This window comes from Pinus tabuliformis, chromosome 5_2 (genome assembly GCF_031772625.1).
Source record: "Pinus tabuliformis cultivar Carrire ecotype Pingquan chromosome 5_2, CPIR1, whole genome shotgun sequence".
Classification (NCBI taxonomy): domain Eukaryota; kingdom Viridiplantae; phylum Streptophyta; class Pinopsida; order Pinales; family Pinaceae; genus Pinus; species Pinus tabuliformis.
In genome coordinates this window covers 521645933-521669007 of record NC_142306.1, presented here as the reverse complement: position 1 = coordinate 521669007, position 23075 = coordinate 521645933, and the positions used below count along the sequence as shown (strand labels likewise).

Sequence of the window (23075 nt, the reverse complement as noted above, 5' to 3'; positions counted from 1 at the left end):
GAAGACTGGGAGGAATAACCATCTACCTCCATACTTTCCAACTGCTCCAATTCCTCCCTAATTTTTCCCATCTCCTCATTTTGCTTCAGCTTTCTTTCCTTTGCCCAGGAGACAGTGGCTTTCTTCAGATTTTTAAGATTCTCCATGAACAAAAAACCCTTATCCTCATCTGAATTTGGTTCAGGGTGATTCCATGAATTATAAAACAGGTTGCAGAATGAGGGGTCTCGTAGCCAAGCAGGATTGAACTTGAAAGGGGCAGGTGGCTTGGGAGGAGGGAGAAAAAGGTCTAGAAAAACAGGGAAATGGTCCGAGTTTCCTCTTTCCTCAACCCACTGTTTGATCATGGGAATTTTTGTTAACAGAGGCTCAGCTACCACGAAGCGGTCAAGTCTTTTAGCAATTCGATCTTCACCTATTCTTCGATTTCTCCAAGAAGGCTTTAACTTGATCGGAGAAGGATCTGTGAGGTTATTATCTGAGATGAGGTTAAGGAAGAAATCTGAAAGAGGGTCTTCTCTAGCAGATGGCCCCCAAGCTTCAGCTCTGCCTATGGAGAAATTTAAATCACCACCCAAAATCAAAGATGGGGTCTTCATCACCGATTTCATCATCAGATCTTCCCAAAAAGATTCCCTGCCCTGACAGGGCCCATAGACATTTACTAAAGAGATGGGAAAAGATAAATCTGGGGAGATAACCTCCATGGCCATTACATTTTTCATTCCCCACTGGTTTAAAATTTTAACCCATCCTTCTTTGATTCCAATGGCAATGCCCCCGGAATGACCAGAAGAGTCAACAACAGAAAAAAACCACCCAGGCAGAAGAGCTTTTAGTATGGCTTCAATCTCAAATGCCTTCCCCAATGTTTCTTGCAGAAATATTACATCTAGATTTGAATTGTTTATCCACTCTTTTAAAGCCAGTTTTTTAGGTTTGCTGGCCAAACCTCCACAGTTCCAGGATGTCAAGATCATTTTATAACACTCTCAGGGGGATGGGCTGCTCTAAGAACCCCTGGGATAGAGTATTGCTTTCCATATGCAACATCAAGCTTTGCTTTAAGCTTTGCTTTGAACATATCCGATTTCCTACCTCTCTTATTTTTAGGGAAAATTTGATCAGAGGGATGTCCCAATCCGCCTACAGTCCATGGATCACTAAGTTTCCCTCCCATAGATCTCAGATTATAGGGGCATGAAGATGTGGCAGCTGAAAGAGAGAGGGGGGGCCAGTGGTCTTCACGGTTAATATCCAGAGCTGGTAAGGCATCAACAATAATGTCTATGGAAGGGGATATATAATTATGTTCCATAGTTTCAGCATCAATATATTCTTGTACATTACAGTTTTGAGAAGTAACATGTGGAGGAACAGTAACATGCTCAGGTAAAAAGTGAGTAGAAGGAAAGATCCTTGACATACCCTTTTCTTCACCTTCACGATGATCTTGTAATTCCGGGACTATCTTGACATTCTCCTCCGCGGTCGCCGATTCTTTGACAGGTTCCTCCACATGCACCATCAAACAATTTGTGATTTCCTGAGATTCCTCTTGGATCAGAACATTTACATCCGCTGGAACCTTATCAATTTCCTCTGCCTCCATATCCGCTACTCCTTGCATCTCCGGGATTTCATTATCCATGGGAAACTGTTCAGGTGTTTGGACATTTCCTCTGTTCGCTGAGGCCCGCCGGAAGTGTCGCCTTCTTCTCATCTGTGGGCAATCTTTAGCCAGATGCCCATACTCATGACAGAGATGGCATCGGAAAGGCAGATATTCATAATCTAATATCTGCTCAAAAACGAAATCCTTGTACTGGAGATTAATTGTTTTTGCTAAGCCTTTGCTCGGATTAAGGGTGGCCAGTATACGCGCCATCGTTCGATCCTTTGTATTCAAAAAGGTCATATCTGCCTCCAGATATACCCCCAACCTATTACCAATGGTTTTGAACACTTCTTCAATCCACAAGAAGGAAGGCAAACCCGGGACACGAATCCACACCGGAAACTCGTCGGTTCTCTCCTTGAATGCATCAAACATGGGAGTCCATTTCTTTAGCAGGATAGGAATGTTCCCAATATGCCAATTGCGCTGAGAAACCCATTCTGCCAAGTCTTTATCTACAAAGCAGAGCTTAAACCAGCCCTTCCCTAGAACTTGGGCTTCGAACTGTAGCGGTCTATCCGTCACAAAACAGGACTCCCCCCACACTTCAAGAAATTCAGAGGAGTATTTCTTACCTCGTGCTCTGCCGACCAATGTGCATTCTGTGACAGCTAGGGCTTCTTCAATAGACACCTCCATTCCAAGGACCAAATTGCCTTCTATCTCCTGAGATCCAATGGGTCTTTGCGACTTCCTCTTCGCCCCTTTGAATCCTAAATCTTCCACCTGAGAACCATAACCCTTTCGACCAACATTCCTTTCTGTGTTTACCTGCGGGATGCCCCCACTAGATGCTATCTCCTGCTGAGACGGATTTTGGCTCGCCAAATCTGCTTCCACGTTCCCTGAGAGTGACAAACCCTTCGCCTGTCCATCAGAACCTGCCCACACCCCAGCTGGAAGATCTCCGGGACCCTGTACAAACGGCCCTTCTAAAGAGAGGGATTCCCTTGGCAGCGAAACCCTAGTAATCGGTGGAAGCCCCCCAGGGGTCCTTAACAGGCTATTACTTGCAGCGAGCCCTATATTTGAAAGATCTTCAAAACCCTTAGACGGCTGAAAACGCGAAAGAGCTTTTTTACCCTTTGGGTCCGAGAGTAACCCTTCCTCTGCTGCTCCTCTAAGAACAGAATCGATGCCATCCTTCTTAGTAACGGCCGCTGTGCCTGAATGGTGTTCCGCACTGCCCGTAACCTTGTCTACTAAAGGGAACAAAGGGGTATCGTTCGGGTTTATCTCTCCCAACCTCGACAGGTCAAATGCCCCAAAGTAATGCTCCACAGCCTGAGCATTGGTCTCTTTCCCCCACATGGACAAGATGTCCTCTAATGCGGGGTCGAATTCGACTAATTCTGTGGGGTTAACCATAGTTACAAAGCAACAGACACTTGTCAATGGAGGAGGCCCTCACGGTTCTTGTTGGAGGAAACGTAAAAAAAGCGGGTGATCAAACTGGTAACTCGAGAAAAAAACAAAAGACCTCGTCCGGCACCAGGTTTTACCTCCAACTTCCAGTCAACAATAAACCCACGCCGGCAACTGTTGTGTAAACCTCTGACCTGAGCAGACTATCCGTGGCCCTTGCGAGGTTCCAAGCTGCTTCCTGGCTCCAAAACCCTAGCCGCCTCCATGGTCGCCCCCCCTCTCTATGTGTAGTTGTTATTAAGATTTACAAAGAATTAATTTAGGTGGTGTTGTTTCCAATATATGAGTCATAGTTTTGAAAAAATAATTTAGAAAGTGTTGTTTCCAATGTATAAGTCATAGTTTTGATCTAGATGTATCAAAATTTATTTATGCTATATATATATATATATATATATATATAAAACATTTGTAATCAATAAAATTATAAATATAATTTGCTGTGTACAATCTCTATGATTTTTCTCAATTTTTCTATCATAGTATTAGAGCCAACATAACTTGACTCCTTTAAGAGAGAGGGGTAGGAAAATGTGAGAGAACCTTAATTTGATCACTTTACCAATAGATTAGGTTAAGGGATTGTGTTGTGTAAACAATTTAGTGTTAATCAATTTTGTTTTATTTTTGTATGGAATAGTAGCTACCATTAGGACAATTCTATAAATTGCAGTGTGGGTGAATCTCTATCCAACAATTTTTTAGAGCTGAACGGTGGGTGGAAATTGCAGCGTGGGTAATTCTATGTACAACAATTTTTTAGAGCTGAACGGTAGAAAAATTGTGTGTGTTGCTACAATACTGTTCATGGATCTGTAGAGCTCGTGGAATGTGGTGCTACTGAGCATTGTTGTGAAGTATATCCATATTTTTTTCCATTTCTCCCTATTGTCGCACCATGCAAAGTTGAATTTTCTGGTCACAAGGGCGTTCGATATCGCAGATGTGATGCAGCTGTAATGAAATAAAACTGAAGATTTTTAGACCACACAATAAGGGTGATGATTATCATTTGCTTCTCACCATGACGAGGACAACGAGATTTACCCACGCTCTGTAGAAATCATTGAACAAGCACTCCATTTTTCTCAATATGAAATTTTATTAGTAATAAATGGCCCTCAGTCATAAAATCATTGCTGGACACGACTATTCATTTCTTCATTTTCTTGTCAATTGTGCTTGGGAAAGGCATCTTTTGTTTCTAATGATGGACTTACCAGCATCAAAATGGCTGCGGCTGCTTTTAATATGGAGAAGCTCGGTTGAGAATAATTCTTAAAATAAAGCTATGTAATTGATGAAAAATTAGCCCGCAAATTTTGTGTTCCGAGTTATCAGAATTAGGACATCAAATTTATAGATGTAGTCAGTTATCATACAACAGATTATTAGGGACAGTAAATTAGTCAGATAATGGATAATGAAATTATAAATGTGTGGGCTATATAATAATGTATTCATTATTCCTATGAAGATATGAGATTCCAATGAGAGTTCAGCTCATGGATTGAGAATCAGTCTTCTCTTATTTTTGTTCAATAGTTTTGTTTATGTTTTCATATGCATGCTCTTGCTAGATTTAACAAGCTAAGTTAAGAGAATTGATTTATATGTAAAGTGTTTGTTGTTGGCAGGAGGTTTCAAAAGTTTGTGAAACCCATTTGCAAGAGTTTTCATAATTATGTGAAGCCTGTGAAGATTCAAGTTATTGGTGGGAGTGCTCAACAGTTAGCAGCAATGGCCAAGAATATGAATATTTCTCAGTGACAAATACCAATGCTTTAAGGCAAGAACTTTGGTTTTTGGAGCATTAAGATGAAAACATTGTTTCTCTCACAAGATTTGTGGGATTTCATAGAGAATGGATATACAGAACCAGATTCTCACACACTTGCCCTCTGAAGTCAAGACCAAAGAAACTAGCCAAAGGAAAATCCTAAGAATGATTCAAAGGATCTCTTCCTAATCTAGCAAGCAGTGCATGATTCTATTTTTCCCAAACTAGTTGGAGTAACAAAATCAAAGGAGGCATGGGATGCTTTGTAGCAAGCATATCAAGGAAGTGATAAGGTAAAAATTGTTAAGTTGCAGTCATTAAGAAGAGAATTTGAAACCTTGTGCATGCAAAACTCTGAATTTATTCAAGATTTTCTCACTAGAGTTATGGGTATAGTGAATGAAATTAGGTCTTATGGAGAAGATTTAAAAGATCAAAAAATCGTTGAGAAGATTTTAAGAAGTTTGCCTGCAAAATTTGATGGGGTTTTTGTTGCTATTGAGGAATCTAAGGATCTAACTCAGTTGTCTATGAATGAGCTAATGGGGTCTCTTCAATCTCATGAGCAAAGAATCAATATATCTTCTGAAAAATCTATTGAGCAAGCTTTTCAAGCAAGAGGAAATATTTTCAAAGACAAAGGTGGTTTCTTTCATGAGGAAAGCCATAAAAATTTTGGAATAGGAAGAGGAAAAGGACAAACATACACAGGAGGCAGAGGTCGAGGAAGATTTTTTTCTGCATACAACAAAGGGAGAGGTAATGATGAAGGTGATGAAGGTAAAAGATTTAATAAACCCCAAGTTTAGTGTTTTTACTGTAAAAGATTTGGTCATTATGAAAGAAATTGTTGGAAAAAACAAACACAACAAGCTAATTTTTCTAAAGAAAAAGAAGAGGTTGGCACTTTATTCTTGGCTTATAATTCAACTAATAATGTTTCCAAATAGGTGTGGCTTATGGATAGTGGTTGCAACAATTACATGACAGGAAACAAAGATGCCTTTGTAGAGATAGATCATTTAAAAAATCATTGGGGTGAAATGGTTGTATAAAACCAAGTATGCAGTTGATGGATCAATACAAGGGCACAAAGCAAGGTCTGTAGCAAAGGGATATACTAAAAACTAGGTATTGACTACAATGAAACATATGCTCCTGTTGCAAGATTTGATACAATCAGAATTGTTTTGGCATTGGAAGCACAATGTAAATGGTTAGTTCATCAATTTGACACTAAATCAGCCTTTCTAAATGGAGAGTTGAAAGAAGATGTATATTTTCACTAGCCACAAGGATATGAAGAAGCAGAAAATGAATACAAAGTCTACAAACTGAAAAAGGCTCTTTATGGGCTTAAACAAGCTCCAAGGGCATGGTACAACAGAATTGACACTTATTTTTTGAAAAAGGGGCTTAATAGAAGTGAAAATGAAAACACATTATATATCAACTCAAATGGTAATGATATAATAATTGTGTGCTTATATGTAGATGACTTGATATACACATCTTCAAGTAATTTGTTAGTGGAAAAGTTCAGGGAGGGTATGATGACTCAATTTGAAATGACTGATTCTGGTTTGCTCCATTATTTCCTTGGCATATAAGTGACACAGATGAATGATGGAATTTTTATTTCACAAGAAAAATATGTTTCAAATCTTCTTAAAAAATGGAAAATGGGAAATTGTAAACCCACGAGAACACCCATGAATACAAATGAAAAATTTTATGTAGAAGATGGAGCTGAAAAGGTAGATTCTCGATCCTATAGGAGTATGGTAGGAAGTCTTTTGTATCTTACTACCACTAGGCTTGATATTATGCATGTAGAAGGCTTGATTTCCATATTCATGCAAAGTCCAAGTAAGATTCATTTTGGAGCAGCAAAAAGAATTTTGAGGTATGTCTGCGGAACAAGAAATTATGGAATTTGGTATACTTCATCAAATAATTTTGGGTTGGTTGGTTTTACAGATAGTGACTGGGTTGGATCTTTTGATGATAGAAAAATCACTTTAGGTTATGTATTTAACCTTGGATCAAGTGCAGTATTATGGTGTTCAAAGAAGCAACCAACTATTTCATTGTCTTCTATAGAGGTAGAGTATATTACAGCAGCAACAACAACATGTGAAGGAATTTGGTTGAAGAAAGTATTGATAGATCTAAAACAATAACCAAAATATGCGACAACTATTTACTGTGATAACTTGTCTACCATTGCCATAACTAAAAATCCAGTGTTTCATAATTGCACCAAACACATTGATATCAAATATCATTTCATAAGAGACTGTGTGGCAAAAGGAGAAATTCAAATAAATTTTTGTACAACAAATTAACAACTTGCAGATATATTTACCAAAGTACTACCTAAGGGAAGTTCGAATACCTAAGGTATATGCTTGGAATCACCTCATTAAGAATTAAGGGGGAGTGTTGAGGATAATGTTTAAAATAAAGCTATGTAATTGCTGACAAATTAGCCAACAAATTTTGTGTTCTAAGTTATTAGAATTAGGACAAAAAATTTATAGATGTAGTCATTTATCATTCAACAAACTATTAGGGATATTAGATTAGTCAGATAATGGATAATGAAATTATAAATATGTGGGATATATAATAATGTATTCATTGTTTCTATGAAGATATGAGATCCCAATGAGAGTTTAGCTCATGGATTAGAATCATTATTCTCTTATTTTTGTTCAATAGCTATGTTTATGTTTTCATATGCATGCTCTTGCTAGATTTAACAAACTCAAGGCCTCTGTTGAGAACATGTGTAAATTTACCAAAGAATTGGTAGATGAATTGGGCCCTTGTGAAATGAGATCACCAAATATAAGGACAAACTGGCCGCCGATGTTATCTTGAGGGCCGAGTTTTGAATGAGCAATGGAAAAATGGAAAAATAACTATTTGAACATCTATGACACTTCTTTTGTACTGGAGATACTTCTCGGGGTTGACTATTTCTAGAGGTTTTCTCCACTGATTCCAATGTACTATGCATTGGGTTCAATAGCACAATAGTGTTTTTGAGATTGGTTAGGTTATCGTAACTCTTGTTAGGTTGAAAAGTGGGTTCAAGAGCACAATAGTGTTTTTCATTTTGGTTTGTTTGTTATAACTCTTGTCAGGTTGAAAAGTGAGAGTGAAAATTGGGTTCAAGAGCATAATAGTGTTTTTAAGATTGGTTTTGTTGTCATAACTCTTGTCAGGGTGAAAAGTGGCAATGAAAATCTTGGGAGGCCATTGAATTTAGAAATATTAATGGTGATAGATATAATGTTGATTTTGTGATATAGTATTGATTTTATGTAGTAAGTTTGTGGTATGAGATGAAGTTATAGTATGTTACTGCAATAAGTGTAATGTGAAAAATTAAATGAAGAATCAATTCTCAAAAATGGTGTGAAGCACTTATGTTTTAAATGATCAATTAAGAACTAGAAGATTAGGAGCCAGCCCTTCACGTGCAAGATTTCAGAGTGAATGTGAGTGTTGATTATTGTTGTAATATGTGTTTTTAATGTTTTCCATGTAAGAATTAAAGGAGAGTGAGGGTGTTTGGAGTAATAATTCCATGTCATGTGTAATTTTCATTAGGAAGAGTCAATCTAGAAGGTGTTGTTTCCAATGTATGAATCATACTCTTGATCTAGATGTGTCAAAGTCAGTAATCTATGTCCTGAGTCAATAATCTATGTCCTATATATCTAATCTTTGTTATCAATAAAAATGTCAAATATAATTTGTTGTGTACACAATTTCTCTGATCTCTCAATTTTCTATCATGAAAATCTAAAATGTACAAGGTTGGTAACAAATAAAAACCTTAAACTACTTTGAGAACAAATCAAGATAAACATCTAACCTCAAGGGGTTCATACAATAACACATTACCTTCGACTAAATGCTATAAAAGGCCCTATCATTTATAGCCAAAACCGTAGCACATACAACTTCAAATCGGTTTCTTATAAGACCAGTAGCATGCTAGAGAAGTCAAGATTCAATCGGTTTCTTCTAAGACCATTAGAAGGCTAGAGAAGTCAATCAGAATCTTCAAAGAATTTACTGTGACTTAATGCCCGGACCAAATTTTCCATCCCTGATTTTCCGATGCTTCTCCCGTACAATGGAGGTTAGAACCTGCGAAGCTTGTAGGTTTGCATAGACACATGAGTGGTTAGAACCTGCGAAGCTTGTAGGTTTGCATAGACACATGAGTGGTTGGAAAATGGTTTAGCAGTGGCTTTAGTTTCATATGTTTTCTTTCTGAGCTCTATTAGCTTATCTTGTAAATGAGAAATGTAATTAGTTGCTTCTAGAAGTTAGTCGTAATGTGTATTTTGTGTGCAAAAATAACCATCACAATTAAAATCATGGACCCTTTTCTTCTTCTTTAAACACTTTTATTAATATGTTTCAGAAAATAGAATTAAAGTCATTGACAACTTTTTTTTAATAGTTTTACCAACTTTTTTTAATATTTTTATATGTATGACTAAGACAAAGAAAAATCAAATCCCTCGTCTTAGTCTATTGATTCTGATTTTGTTTTTAGATTATTAATTATTGGTTTCTCTGTTCTATAGTGTATATATTTTACATTTTAAATTTATAGACAGCTTGTTATCTGCATTTAGTAAAACAATTAATTTTTTTTGGATATGGTAAGATTTTCCTAATAATTGGCTAAACAAAATTTTGGATATGTAATAAAAATATTTATTTCACACAAAAGATTACAGTAAAATGAATTCATTTCCATAATGTAAAGTACAAAGAAACTTTTTTTTTTTTTTTTTTTTTTTAAAACAAATAGTTTATATTGCTTAAAAATCTCTAAATATTTGTTGAACCATAAATTGAAGGTATATACTCAGCACAATTTCTGTGCTGAAATGCTCTAGCAATGTGTTAAAAAAATTCTTAACAACTCAAAAAACAAAAACATAAAACAATTACACTGAAATTTTTTAATAACTAAACAATGTAAACTTTTTCAAAATTTGAGAAAATACAATAAAATAAAATAAACCTGATAACACTTCACACCATTTTGTTAGCAAATGTGAAAATAACATCTAAACATATTAATAATTTACATGATTTTAACTTTTTAATGGAAAATTCTCCATAAATCCGTACGCCAACAAAGTTCTCACACAAAAGTTTCGTTTGATACTCTTCCAAACCAAACCGGATTCAAAACAAACCCAACTAACACAAAAGTTTCGTTTGATACTCTTCCAAACCAAACCGGATTCAAAACAAACCCCCAAAAAAAAAAAATCGTAACTTATTTTAGAAACTTTGGATACTCTTCGTAACAAAACAGGATTCAAAATACAAAACTTCTTAAAAAAAAATAATTATTCTCATTTATTTAAGAATGGGAACGAAGACATACCCAGAAGCTTCGTGCTTAGGCATTTCATGAGGCATAGTATATAATTTCTGCTCCTACAGAGTGGAAAGATTGATATATTTATTTATAGAAGATAAGAACAATAACGGAGAAAATTGAAAAGAGAATTACTAAGAACGCAATAGACCAACCAAAAAAAATATCTGCTCCCGCAGAGAGGCAAAAGTGCTTATATTTATTTAGACAAGTTTGCTTTAAGTCTGTTACAGTAGTCTTAACTTTAGAGTAATCTCGGACGGCCTTGTTCGAGAAGTGAATATCCATTTCAACAGAAATATGCAGCCACAAGAATAGTAAACTATATTGATTACTTTATCATCGAATTTTATGGAAGAATGTCATTCATCAATTGATCAATTCTCCCGTGGAGGACAGCGCTATCAAATTGGCGAAAATCTTAGTGCTGCAAGGTTAAGAAATAGGAACTACTCTGAGAAAAAAATTCAGATAAACTTCGCAGCGTCTAAGAAATAGAACCTTGGACTGAACGCTATAAAGACCCTATCATTTATAGCAGAAACAGTAGCATCAACAAATCCAAGTCCGGCTTCTTCCAAAACCATTAGCAGAATAGACAAGTCAATCTGATTTTTGAAGGTGTTTATGGTGACTTGAATGCCTGGACCAAATTTGCCAACCCTAATTGTCTGAAGCCTGTCCGGTTCAATGCGGGGTCGAGCCTGGGAAGCTTGCAGGTTTTTATAAACACATGAGCTAGTGGAAAATGGTTTAACAGTGGCCATGAACTCTAGCCCATCTCTTTTCTTTCGGACCTCTATTACCTTGTCTTGTAAATGAGAAAAGTATTTAATGGCTTCCAGCAGTTTGTCCGATAATGTGTATTTTGTCTACACACATAACAATAACAAATAAAATCATTGCCCCTTTTGTTTTGCTGTAAACACTTTTATCAATATGTTTCATCTTAAAAAATGGCAAATACAAGTAAAGCCACTGCCCCTTTTCTTTTGCTTTAAATACTTTTATTTATATGACAGATATAGAAAACCTAACCTTGCGGTACTCCTCGGGGAGTAGCGATATCAGTTTTGAAGAAAGCGTTTTCATCTTATTTCACCTCTGCCTTTCCACCAGTTTCTGAATATTACCAACACGTACCCTGCTGGCCTCATGGTCATCACCTCCTCCTCCTCCCGCTGCTTCCGTCCTTGGATGGCTCCGCGTTGGTGGAAAACTAGGGTTGCTGGAATCCAGCAAAGAATTTGCTGCCGAAATACAGGTTAGAATTTGAGTTGGGTCGCCCATGTTGGCTACGAATTTTTGCCAATATTGAGTGAGCGCCAGTGAAGAATCATCCTCGGGAGTCTGATCAAGCTGCACCAGCGGCCCTAAAGAAGCTGTTCGAACAGGGCCGAATCATGCGGCTTTTCCGTGGAGAGAGCATCAAGTATTACCACTGCAGGGGCATCGGCATCAATACAAGTACCGGGTTGCAGAAAATTCATTTATTGGTCGGCGTTTGCATGTGAATGCCTTCATTAGTATCAATATGAGGAAGACACGCTGCTGCTTGAGAGTAAGATGACGAACACGGCTCGTATGCCCATTGACAGGAATAGCTTCAACTCCACCAATCTTCCATTCTCAACTCTCCCCGCTGCAGCCAGATAAATGAAGAGGAGTGAGGATCGATTAAGAAACAAAAAATCAGAATTTTCAACTCTCTTTTCCAGACAGATTTATTCCTTGCAAGGGGAAGGCTGTTCTTTCCGTTCAGATTTGAGGGACAGGTAAAAGTGGAATCATTATTGTTGAATTTTACTGTAGGATAAAAACGTTTATTTTGGAGTATTAGATAAAAAATTAATTCGTTTTTTATGCGTTTCTGGGGGTAAAGTTTTGCTATTTTATACGTTGGATAAACAATTCTTCCTGGTTTATTTTATTTTTCTCACATTTTGAAATACCTTAAAACCCTATGCTATCATTTCTAAAGTTTTTGTTTTACCAAATTTCAACGGAAATATGTTTTTCCAACATATAGAGTAAACGATGTACTGTTTCTTTGTGATTACGATGAGCTGGTAAGCCGCAAAAGGAATAGATTAGGGAATGTGTTCCACGATTGGAAAAGGAATAGACGAAGGAAACTCATCCCTGCACATCTTCTAACCCTACTTAGGAAGCTATCTAAATTTTTAGGTTGTCCAGCATATAGACTAGACGATGTACTGTTTCTTTGCGATTGCGATGAGCTGGTAAGCCGCAAAAGGAATAGATTAGGGAATGTGTTCCACGATTGGAAAAGGAATAGACGAAGGAAACTCATCCCTGCGCATCTTCTAACCCTAGTTAGGAAGCTATCTAAATTTTTAGGTTTTCCCGCATATAGAGTAAACGATGTACTGTTTCTTTGCGATTATTCTTTCCGTTCAGATTTCAGGGACAGGTAAAAGTGGAATCATTATTGTTGAATTTTACTGTAGGATAAAAACGTTTATTTTGGAGTTTTAGATAAAAAATTAATTCGTTTTTATGCGTTTCTGGGGGTAAAGTTTTGGTATTTCATACGTTGGATAAACAATGCTTCCTCGTTTATTTTATTTTTCTCACATTTTGAAATACCTTAAAACCCTATGCTATCATTTCTAAACTTTTTTGTTTTACCAAATTTCAACGGAAATATGTTTTTCCAGCATATAGAGTAAACGATGTACTGTTTCTTTGTGATTACGATGAGCTGGTAAGCCGCAAAAGGAATAGATTAGGGAATGTGTTCCACGATTGGAAAAGGAATAGACGAAGGAAACTCATCCCTGCACATCTTCTAACCCTACCTAGGAAGCTAGCTAAATTTTTAGGTTATCCAGCATATAGACTAGACGATGTACTGTTTCTTTGCGATTGCGATGAGCTGGTAAGCCGAAAAAGGAATAGATTAGGGAATGTGTTCCACGATTGGAAAAGGAATAGACGAAGGAAACTCATCCCTGCGCATCTTCTAACCCTAGTTAGGAAGCTATCTAAAGTTTTAGGTTTTCCCACATATAGAGTAAACGATGTACTGTTTCTTTGCGATTACGATGAGCCGGTAAGCCGCAAAACGAATAGAATAGGGAATGTGTTCCACGATTGGAAAAGGAATAGACGAAGGAAACTCATCCCAGCGCATCTTCTAACTCTACTTAGGAAGCTATCTAAATTTTTAGGTTTTCCAGCATATGGAGTAAACGACGTACTGTTTCTTTGCGATTACGATGAGCCGGTAAGCCGCAAAAGGAATAGATTAGGAAATGCGTTCCACGATTGGAAAAGGAATAGAGGAAGGAAACTCATCCCTGCGCATCTTCTAACCCTAGTTAGGAAGCTATCTAAATTTTTAGGTTTTCCAGACTATAGAGTAAACGATGTACTGTTTCGTTGTGATTACGATGAGCTGGTAAGCCGCAAAAGGAATAGATTCGGGAATGTGTTCCACGATTGGAAAAGGAATAGACTAAGGAAACTCATCCCTGCACATGTTCTAACCCTACTTAGGAAGCTATCTAAATTTTTAAGTTTGGAGGGAAAGAACGATTCGGAACGTATTATTTTGGCCGGTCATATAAGGTTGCTTTTTAAATTATATAATTTATAGATGCGACAAATATTAGATTATATTAATATTTTTTAAAATATATGATTCCATAGTGTCACTATGTAAACCTCGTCAAAACATTGACCATTCATATGCGCATCATTTAATATTTATAGCTAAAAACATTTTTTGAAAGATATAAATGCTCGATGTTAATATTTATGGTTTTAATTTAGGTCACTATTATATTTATTTAAATTATGTTTCATGAGTAATGATTTTGACAATTTAATCAGTGGCTAAAAGTGGGATGGATGAATTTTTTTGTGAACATAAATTGTATCATGGTTTGAATGTTTTCGTTGTAATAAATGTTTGAAAAATTATTAAATTTTTTATTTTATTTATTCAAATATAATTGAGAAGAAAATTAATAAATTTGAAATTTAATCAAAAATAAGATGAGTAGATTTTATCAATAGAATAAAATTAAGAACATGGTAAGAACACATGTATTAGAAGAGATAAGAGTTATTGGAAAATGAGAAAATGCCAAAAACCACCAAAATACTTGAGGTGCTTTGACATCCATTCATAGTATTAACTATTTATATAGCCATATTCTAATGTCTAATCTTATACATAACTATGTAATTTATCTTTAATCTTAATATATAGTTTAAACTAACATTTTTTAATTAAATGTAGATATTTATAATTAATTATTTATTAATTACAAAATTTTTAATAGTATCTTCCCATTTAAAAATGACTATAATAATATTTAGAGCTTATTAAGTGGCAGCCACACATACCAATATTTTCATAAAAATCTGCTACTTTGTGAAACCCTAATTCAATTATAAAAATATATTTGATATCATAAATAATATACCATAAAAAAAGTGAAATTTAATCGTATAAATTAATTCTATATATCTATCTATATATATAATATAAAATAAGAAAATAAAGTGATTAGAATCATATATTACACATAAAGTGAAGTTTAACCATATATATAGTAATTGCAATCATATATTACACATATATTTGAAAAAATCAATCAATATATTCAGCATCGTAAAAAAATAAAATAATGAGAATCACATATTATACATAAATTTATAACCAACGAATATTTAAAAAAAATATATTTTAAAATTTTTAATATCATCCATCAACTTTATTATATATAATCTCATAATATTTATTAAAACAAAAAACTTCATTCATTAATTCAATCTAAATTACAATCAAAATTATTTACCTAAAATTAATAGTATCAACTACAATAATGTTTATAATATATAGAACCCTCTTGCAAAATAACTACCGGACTAAAACCTCAGTGTGACCTTCATTGTGACCAATACATATAACCCTTCAGTGTGCCAAATACATATAAATCACATATGTGACTGCCAATATATCCAAATAGTATACAACCAAGTCATGGCTTTTTTAAATAGAATGAAGAAATAGCCCTTGAGGAATACTCGTATTCATTTCCTTCTCTTGACATGCATTATTAAAAAATGTTTTTTATCATCCCCGAGGCCTTTGGTGGTATATTACTTACTTTGGACTTATAGATTGGTCATTTTCAATTGAAATTTATTTTTGGAAGTTTAAAATGGGTTAGCTAGGACATTTACCTTATATAAATTATTATACCATATCAAACAACAAGAAAGGTTTGAAATTTGTTTTTATATATATCTGAAATTCGTTTTAAAATTTGTTCCTATATTTTTTTGAAATTTGTTTATATATTTTGAAGATTGAGAAATAAATTTGTTTTTATATTTATTTTAAATCTATTTTTTTTTTATAAATAAACTTGTTTCTCTATTTATTTAGTTTATTTTACCTATTTTTAATATTGATAAATAAAATTGTGTTCATGACAATTTTTTATTTATTTATTTATTTTATTTTTTATTGGTTGACTTTGTGATGCCTTTTCTAAAAAGCAACATAAACCAACGCTATCATAATTTTATAGTATAGAAAAACTTTTGATGGTAGTCTCTACTTATTTTCAATGGAATATTTTATGGCGATCACGTGAGATCATCATTGTAAATACTCAAGTGTGTCTTGCTTTTTGATGTGCAATAGAAGCCAACATTGTCATAACTTTAAAGCATTGGGAAGCTTTTGATGATAGTCTAATCCCTATCTATTGCTAATAGAATTATTGCTAATAGAATCTATAACAGAATAGTGTGAGATCATCATCACAAATACAATATATGATAAATGTCTCACACCAAATTGGCGTATGAGACACCCAAATACACTATATGATACATGTTTTACACCAAATTGGTGTATGAGCTCCCGTTGTTTGGGGAACAAGAGACCCACCACTATATCATACATGTTTCAAACAAAATTGGTGTATGAAACACCCAAATACACTATATGATACATGTCTCACACCAAATTGATGTATGAGAACCCCTTGTTTGGGGGCGATTTGAATGTTGTGTTTACCAAGGCATACATACTCTACTCCCCTCTGGTTTTGAACCTCTCACTTGTTAGGAGGAAACACATGCTCTTAACCATTAAGCCCACTCAAACTATATGGGTTTTTTGTTTAGAATCTAAAAAATGTAACCATATATTGTTAAAAAAAATTATAGATAGGTAAAAAGTAATTTATCAGGTTGAGGAGAAGCTATTATTAATGGAATTTTATCGTATTTAAAAATAATTTATAGTAACAAGGGTTGATTGAAAAGTACATGAAAAAAATCATTTATATTTATGAGTAGGAATCATTAAATAAAACTCAAATTTGAAAAATACAATAACACTTACATTATGATTTCATTATATTTTTTAATAGTTATTGAGAAAATTAATAACCATCACCAAATATGATTGGGTCAGCCCACGTAATGCACCTCCAACGTATTTTGGTGTATTAGTATAGTTGCAATTAATAAGGAACAACAGATTTTTATATACAAATCGATTCGCTGGCATTTGAATTTAATGATAGGGGTTGTGATTGGTATGCTTGTCTCTGGTCATTTGAAAACCGTCCCTCCTTGGGATTCCTCGAGCCTCCTTTGGTATGGGTGTTTTCAAACTCACGCCCAAGTCACTCACTCTTTCATTCTCCCAGTTCTATGAGCTATGCGCTCTCAGTGGTTCTTCACGGTTTCGATATGGAACTCTGTGGTTGCGTCCCCCTAGTTCAGGGCTTTGACCTGGAAATATCTCTCGCTCCTAGGGCAAGGGTTGTGTCAACCTAGTAGGTTCAGTTCTTATCCAGTTTGTGCTAAGTCTTCACTATTCGTTATGTGGTGGTAACTAGCTGTTGCGTCTCTGCGTTCCTTTTTCTTGGTATACAGTTCTGGTGCCTATGCCTCCCACAGTTGTAGCGGTCATTTCCTGGTTGGGCTGCTTCTGGTGATAGACCTCTCGTTCCGAGTCGACCTTCCATGGGTCTGGTAGAATATAGTATCAAATTTCTTCGGTTTCTCGGTTTCTTACTGCCTGTTCCTTTTCCCTCAGTTACCTAATGTTTTAGCTCCTCGTGAGCAGGAGAACCTAGTGGAACTGTTACGGCTGCGGCTTGCCTTTGTTAGGTAAAAAAAAACTGAGATTTATTTGATTTTTTATCTTTCGGGTCCTCTTTTCTTTGTACTGTTGGCACTTATTTCATTTGATGTTTGTTGTTCCAGGTATGGTTGCTCGAGGGTTTCAGCGTCTCGCAATTTGGCTGCTCCAACTGGACACGGGTAGTGTCGTTCTTTGTTTTTTGGTTGCTTCTGTTCGGCCTTACGCTATGACTGTTAGGGTCTGTGTAATTATGATTTACTAGTCACTGTTTGTAGTTGTAGATTGACATTGGGCTCCTTCTCTGTCTGGTTACCGCAATGGGTCAAGGGTTCTAACCCTGTGCAGTGTTCAAAATCCCCGTTTGGTCATAGGCATGGACAATGTATTTGTCGAATGGGTCCTCGTCTCTTTTGTTTCGAACAAGATATATATATATATATATGTATATATATATATATGAACCAGAATTCCAGTTTCTTGACTATATTAAATTGAGTATGGAACTGTTATTGATTATTCATTCGCATACCTGGAAATCTTGGAATTTAGTTGCTTGTTTGGGCTTGCTAGTTCCACCTCTTTGATGTTCAATTGTGTACGTGGTCTTGAGGACTGTATGATTGGCTCCCACTGCACGTTCCTTGGATTTTTTCGCAAGCAGTGTGCTTACATTCAATTTCTAAATTCGTTATGACTCCAGTCGCGTCTAAAGACTGTGAGGAAAATCACCAAAAAACTATACTGTATATAAACGAATGCAATTTCATTCAAAATAGACGGTCTTTGGGACGTTGGATAGGAAATGTGCCCAGAAATTATGATTCTTCTCTTCTTTTTTTTTTATTTCTCTAACAACCGAACCTTACATTGTGTTTTGTTTCTCTCTTAAAAACACTGTTAGGAAACTGTTACTAAATGTTGTTAGTTATGTCCGATCATTTACATCAGTTATTTTTTTTACAGAACTTTTCATTGTCGTTCAACATTATTACAAAGGTGAAATGAACTGTTTAAAACATTGACTCTAACTAATCCTACTATTCCTAATTATTGTTTACTAATTTAACTTCAACAACTTAATGAAATAAAAGTAAAAGATAACAGATGCAAGCATGTTATCCATTCAGTAAGTTTACTCTGTCCCTTTCAGGGACCAAACCACCTTCATTTTGTCTTTGTCTTCATTTTGTCTTTGTCTTGTCAGCCAGATGCTCCTGCATCAAAATATTTAACTTGTAATAAAAAAAAATTCACAATAATAGCCAATGATTATTGGTAAATAAATTTCATTAAAATAAAAATCTCAAACCATTCATTTGCATTACTATATATATAAATAACTATATATTAACTTGGTAAATATTCGTCACAAAAATTACGAGTGGTGTTGAAGTTAGTAAACACTAATTAAAATTCTGCAAGTCATTGGAATTATCTATCATCACTACACCCCAACAAGTTATTTCATAACTAAAATTACTCACTAAATATCTTACAAACAAACAATAATTGTAGGCGAGACCCCTCCCAAGAGGAAATTTATGGGCGATAAGTCAGTATTTGTCTTTGAATTATAACTTATGAACTCCAACCAATATTCACTACATAAGCTTACACACCATTAGAATGACAAGTTTATTCTCCCTATTTGTTTTATAACGTGAGGAAAGCCACCTAAATATAAATAAATGAATAATATGCTTCCTTGACTGTGGTTGGAAGGTTATTTCTTAGATCATCTCAATCACAGGTGTAATCGTCATGGCATATGTTGTTTTCATTTGTTGATACATATAAAAATTGGGTTGTTGTATGGCATTCCTTTGTTGCAAGTAACAAGGCTATATATATGGTCTTAAACTTTATGATAGGGCTTATAGTTTGGACGGAAGGTTTTGCTATATATAAGCTACGATTATTAACTACCATCATGAGGCATGTCATATGTACGTATGTGGAATAAGTTTTGAAAGCTTATATTATATGGTTTGGATGAGTGCACGCATACATATGGTATAGATTATGAATAAAACTTCACATTGTGAATAAATATATTACTGATGGCAGAAGCTCGCAGTGTTATGAGATAAAAGGATTAATGTGTTTGTGGGAATAATCTACTATAAAGTTTAAGGTTTATATGATCTATAGTTCTGCACAATAAAAAAAACATTAGCATGCTTTATGGCTCACTATTGGAAATTAGTTAATGTGTTTTTGATTAAATTTACATACAAATTATCGTATTTGTGTAATTTAATGGGAAATGGCCTTCCTAAGGCTTGAAACATTTCTTTATGCATTGTATTTAGAATTGGTGGCATTGTTGATCTCATAATAAATTTGGTTTACATGTTGTAGTTACTTTGACATATATGTGCCCATCCTTTAAAACTCTTATTGGTCCAGCTTGTTATACCTATGATGACTTACCCCTGAATCATGACAAATGAGTTGCATCAACATCATTCAACTGGGTTATGTTTTAATCACTGAATAAGCTTGCATGTTAAACCCTATGTCCCACTAACTCCGCCATTCACTACTACATTTACGTCCATCGCCTTCACCACCTTGAGCCATGGAATTCACTTCTTGTTATCCTTTAGCTGTAAAGGGTTGCATTCCTTCTATTATCGCTCATTCTAGATGACCCTGCACTAGAATTCAGTGAAGAAATCCATAAAAAATCTGAAGTACAAATTCAAAAGCACAGGTCTGCTATTCAAATTGTCATTTTCTTCTACTTTATACATTATTTTTCACCAGGTATGTTTTGAAATGGTTTTATTTCATTAACAATATGAACTTATCTTAGTTTTTTTCCCTATTTTCCATGTCCCCACTACTAATGTATGTTAATGTATATGTATATATATAGTCTCATGTGGTAACAACGTTTGTCTCATAAATTTGCAAAAAGTGTTGTTCTTACACAAAGTTATTTTTGTTTAAATCCTTTGCCATCCTATATTCATTTCTCTAATTCACTATAGTGCGAAGCCCCTCAGGCTATTAATCCTTGGGCACACATCGCTTGGCATAAAAAAAATTGACTTAATCATGGTCAGTGATGGTTACTGTAATAAACTTCACATGTTTTGTTTACTTATTGACTTAGTAAATTAAAATCCCCCAATCATTATTATTACCTTCCCTGCAAATTTGTTTTGAAATCTCAATTACTCAATCAATGGTTCATAAAACCATTTTGATTTCATTAAATATTGAGCCTATTCATCTATTATTTATTACCTGTGACACCAATTAAAGAGTGTGGTCACTTTCACTTTTATGATTTTCTATTAAAAGAATAAACAAACCTTAAACCCATGTGATTTTGGGAAAGAACCCATGTGAAGGTCGTTCATAGGAAAATGTTCAAATTTTCTTAAGTTGAGGCATTTTTTGACACGTACGTTGTAGGACCTAGCTTTGTACCAACACAATTTCTCTTTTATACAATGATACATCTCAAAATTTAAGCTATATTACTCTATTCCACCAAGTCATTTGTCACTATGGGACTAAGTCTTTGGTTATTCGATTTACTTTATGAAGGTGTTACATGTGTGTTTTTTAACTAGCCAGTCCAACCTACTTACTATTATCTATGTTATGTCTTATATTAATTCAAAAATGATTCTTGTGAGTCCTCATAAGATCGTATCCTCTACATATTACTCATGTTCTTCAATTAAATAGTGTTGGCCCAAGTGTCTCTTTCTGTTTATGCTAGAGTTTGATAAGGACTTTGTTCCTTACATTGAGATTTGAGATGATTTGAATCAATCCCTTTGTTACCACCAAGTTCATAATATATATATACTAATGTTGCTCCTTTTCCTCTTTTAACTATGTTCCTATTTGGTGTTGCAAACATCCAGTTTTGTGCATAATTTAATGATTTATACCATATCATTCATTGCGTATGAGTAATCCAATGAATCTATTGAAGTGTGAGTTTTTTCAATAGAAACTGAGGAAGGATAAGGGCACAAAAGGAATGAATAGGAACTAGCATCTGGGTGTAAGAGGGGAGAAAATAACAATATGCTTTATTCATTTTGATGCCAATTCTCAAGATTTAAGACAATATTTTTGTACACGTGCGGTGAATCTATTGGAAAAACCTAAGCACCAACCTGTAATGTAGCCTCAACCACAAAGACCATTATTTCCTCAGCAACCCCCTTACCCACCTCAATAAAATATCAGGATTCTAGTTCATCCACATGCTTCTACTCCGCTAGTTGTTCGAGAGAATGATGGTTGGAATCCTATCCCAACACAACCACTTTTTTCAGTTTATCATTGGCCTATTATTTCCTAACCTCCTCCTTCTGAGGCTCATGTCCCTGACTTAAAGTATATTTATTGATGCATTATCCACTCACCCCATCAAAGACCACAACCTTCTACTCCTGCTGCACAACACTCTCACCATGTCCATCAAACGTCCAAGCAACCCACCATACTCATTGGTCCCGTTGGTTAAGCATATAAGCAAAAAGTCAACCAACAACCTATTATTAGTGATCAGAGACAAAAGGAATAGGTTATTTTTTTTGAGTCATCTCATGGTTCTTCACATTTAGCAAAATCACGTCAACATCAAGAGGAAATGTAGGTGGAGTCAACTCCTTCTCACAGGAAAGGGCATTAGGTTTTATTTTTGTTGACATGTTTTGCTACAGTTGTTTGTGTATGGTTTTCAACAATCCTCAATATTAACAGACATGTTGATACCTTGTTGTTACTTTTTTTTTATATTTGATGTTTTTCTTACTTGTGGATATTTATGATGGCTCATTTTGAGAAGAGACATTAAATATGCATGATTTATGGAGATACAAAGAATGAAGGGAGACACAAGCTATTGGGGTTCACATGATAATATTTTGATATGAGAAAATGTGGTGTATGTGTGTGTGTGTGTGTATATATATATATATATATATATATATAGATAGAGAGAGAGAGAGAGAGAGAGAGAGAGAGAGGTTATGTTTAAAGCTTATGAGTAGGCATTTTTTATAACACATTTTATGATTATTAGTGTGGTTGAGGCTTTATGGAATGAAAAAATTACATGGGTCACATTTATTATCCACTTATGCATTAAATGAAAAGGTTTATAATCCCTAATCGAATAATAAAAGAGAGGGTTCCACCTACTAAATTCAAAATCCTTAATTAAAAGTAATATTATACAAAACCTTTAGAAAACTCTCCTCTTGTTATCTAATCAGCTTGATTAGAAAAAAAATTAATCCAATATTCTAAACTTGAAAAACTTCTAGAATTGTTTGGGCCCTCTTTAAAAACAAGGGAGATCTATGTAGGCATGATAGAGAATTTTCGAAATAGAGGTATGCTATAAGTTTCTAGTTGTTATTTTTTCACTTATTTCAATTTCTCATAAGTCAGAGGCTAATCTTGATGGTGAAAACAACCTAGTTTCACCAAGGGTTGATAAACTAGGTAACCGCATTGAAATTCCAAAAAATATTATAGGTATCTTGTATCTTTTTTATTCATTTATTGTTGTTTGAAGATCTGTCTATCTTTTCTAGTGCTAATAGTTATTTATTTGCAAAAAGCAAGCTACCCACATCTGTAC

General features: G+C 34.7%; 1 pseudogene; it reads right to left on the bottom strand.

Annotated features, from left to right (window-relative positions):
- Positions 1–10657: 10657 nt before the first annotated feature.
- LOC149159980 (uncharacterized) lies at positions 10658–11885 on the bottom strand (annotated as a pseudogene).
- Between the last annotated feature and the right edge of the window lie 11190 nt (positions 11886–23075).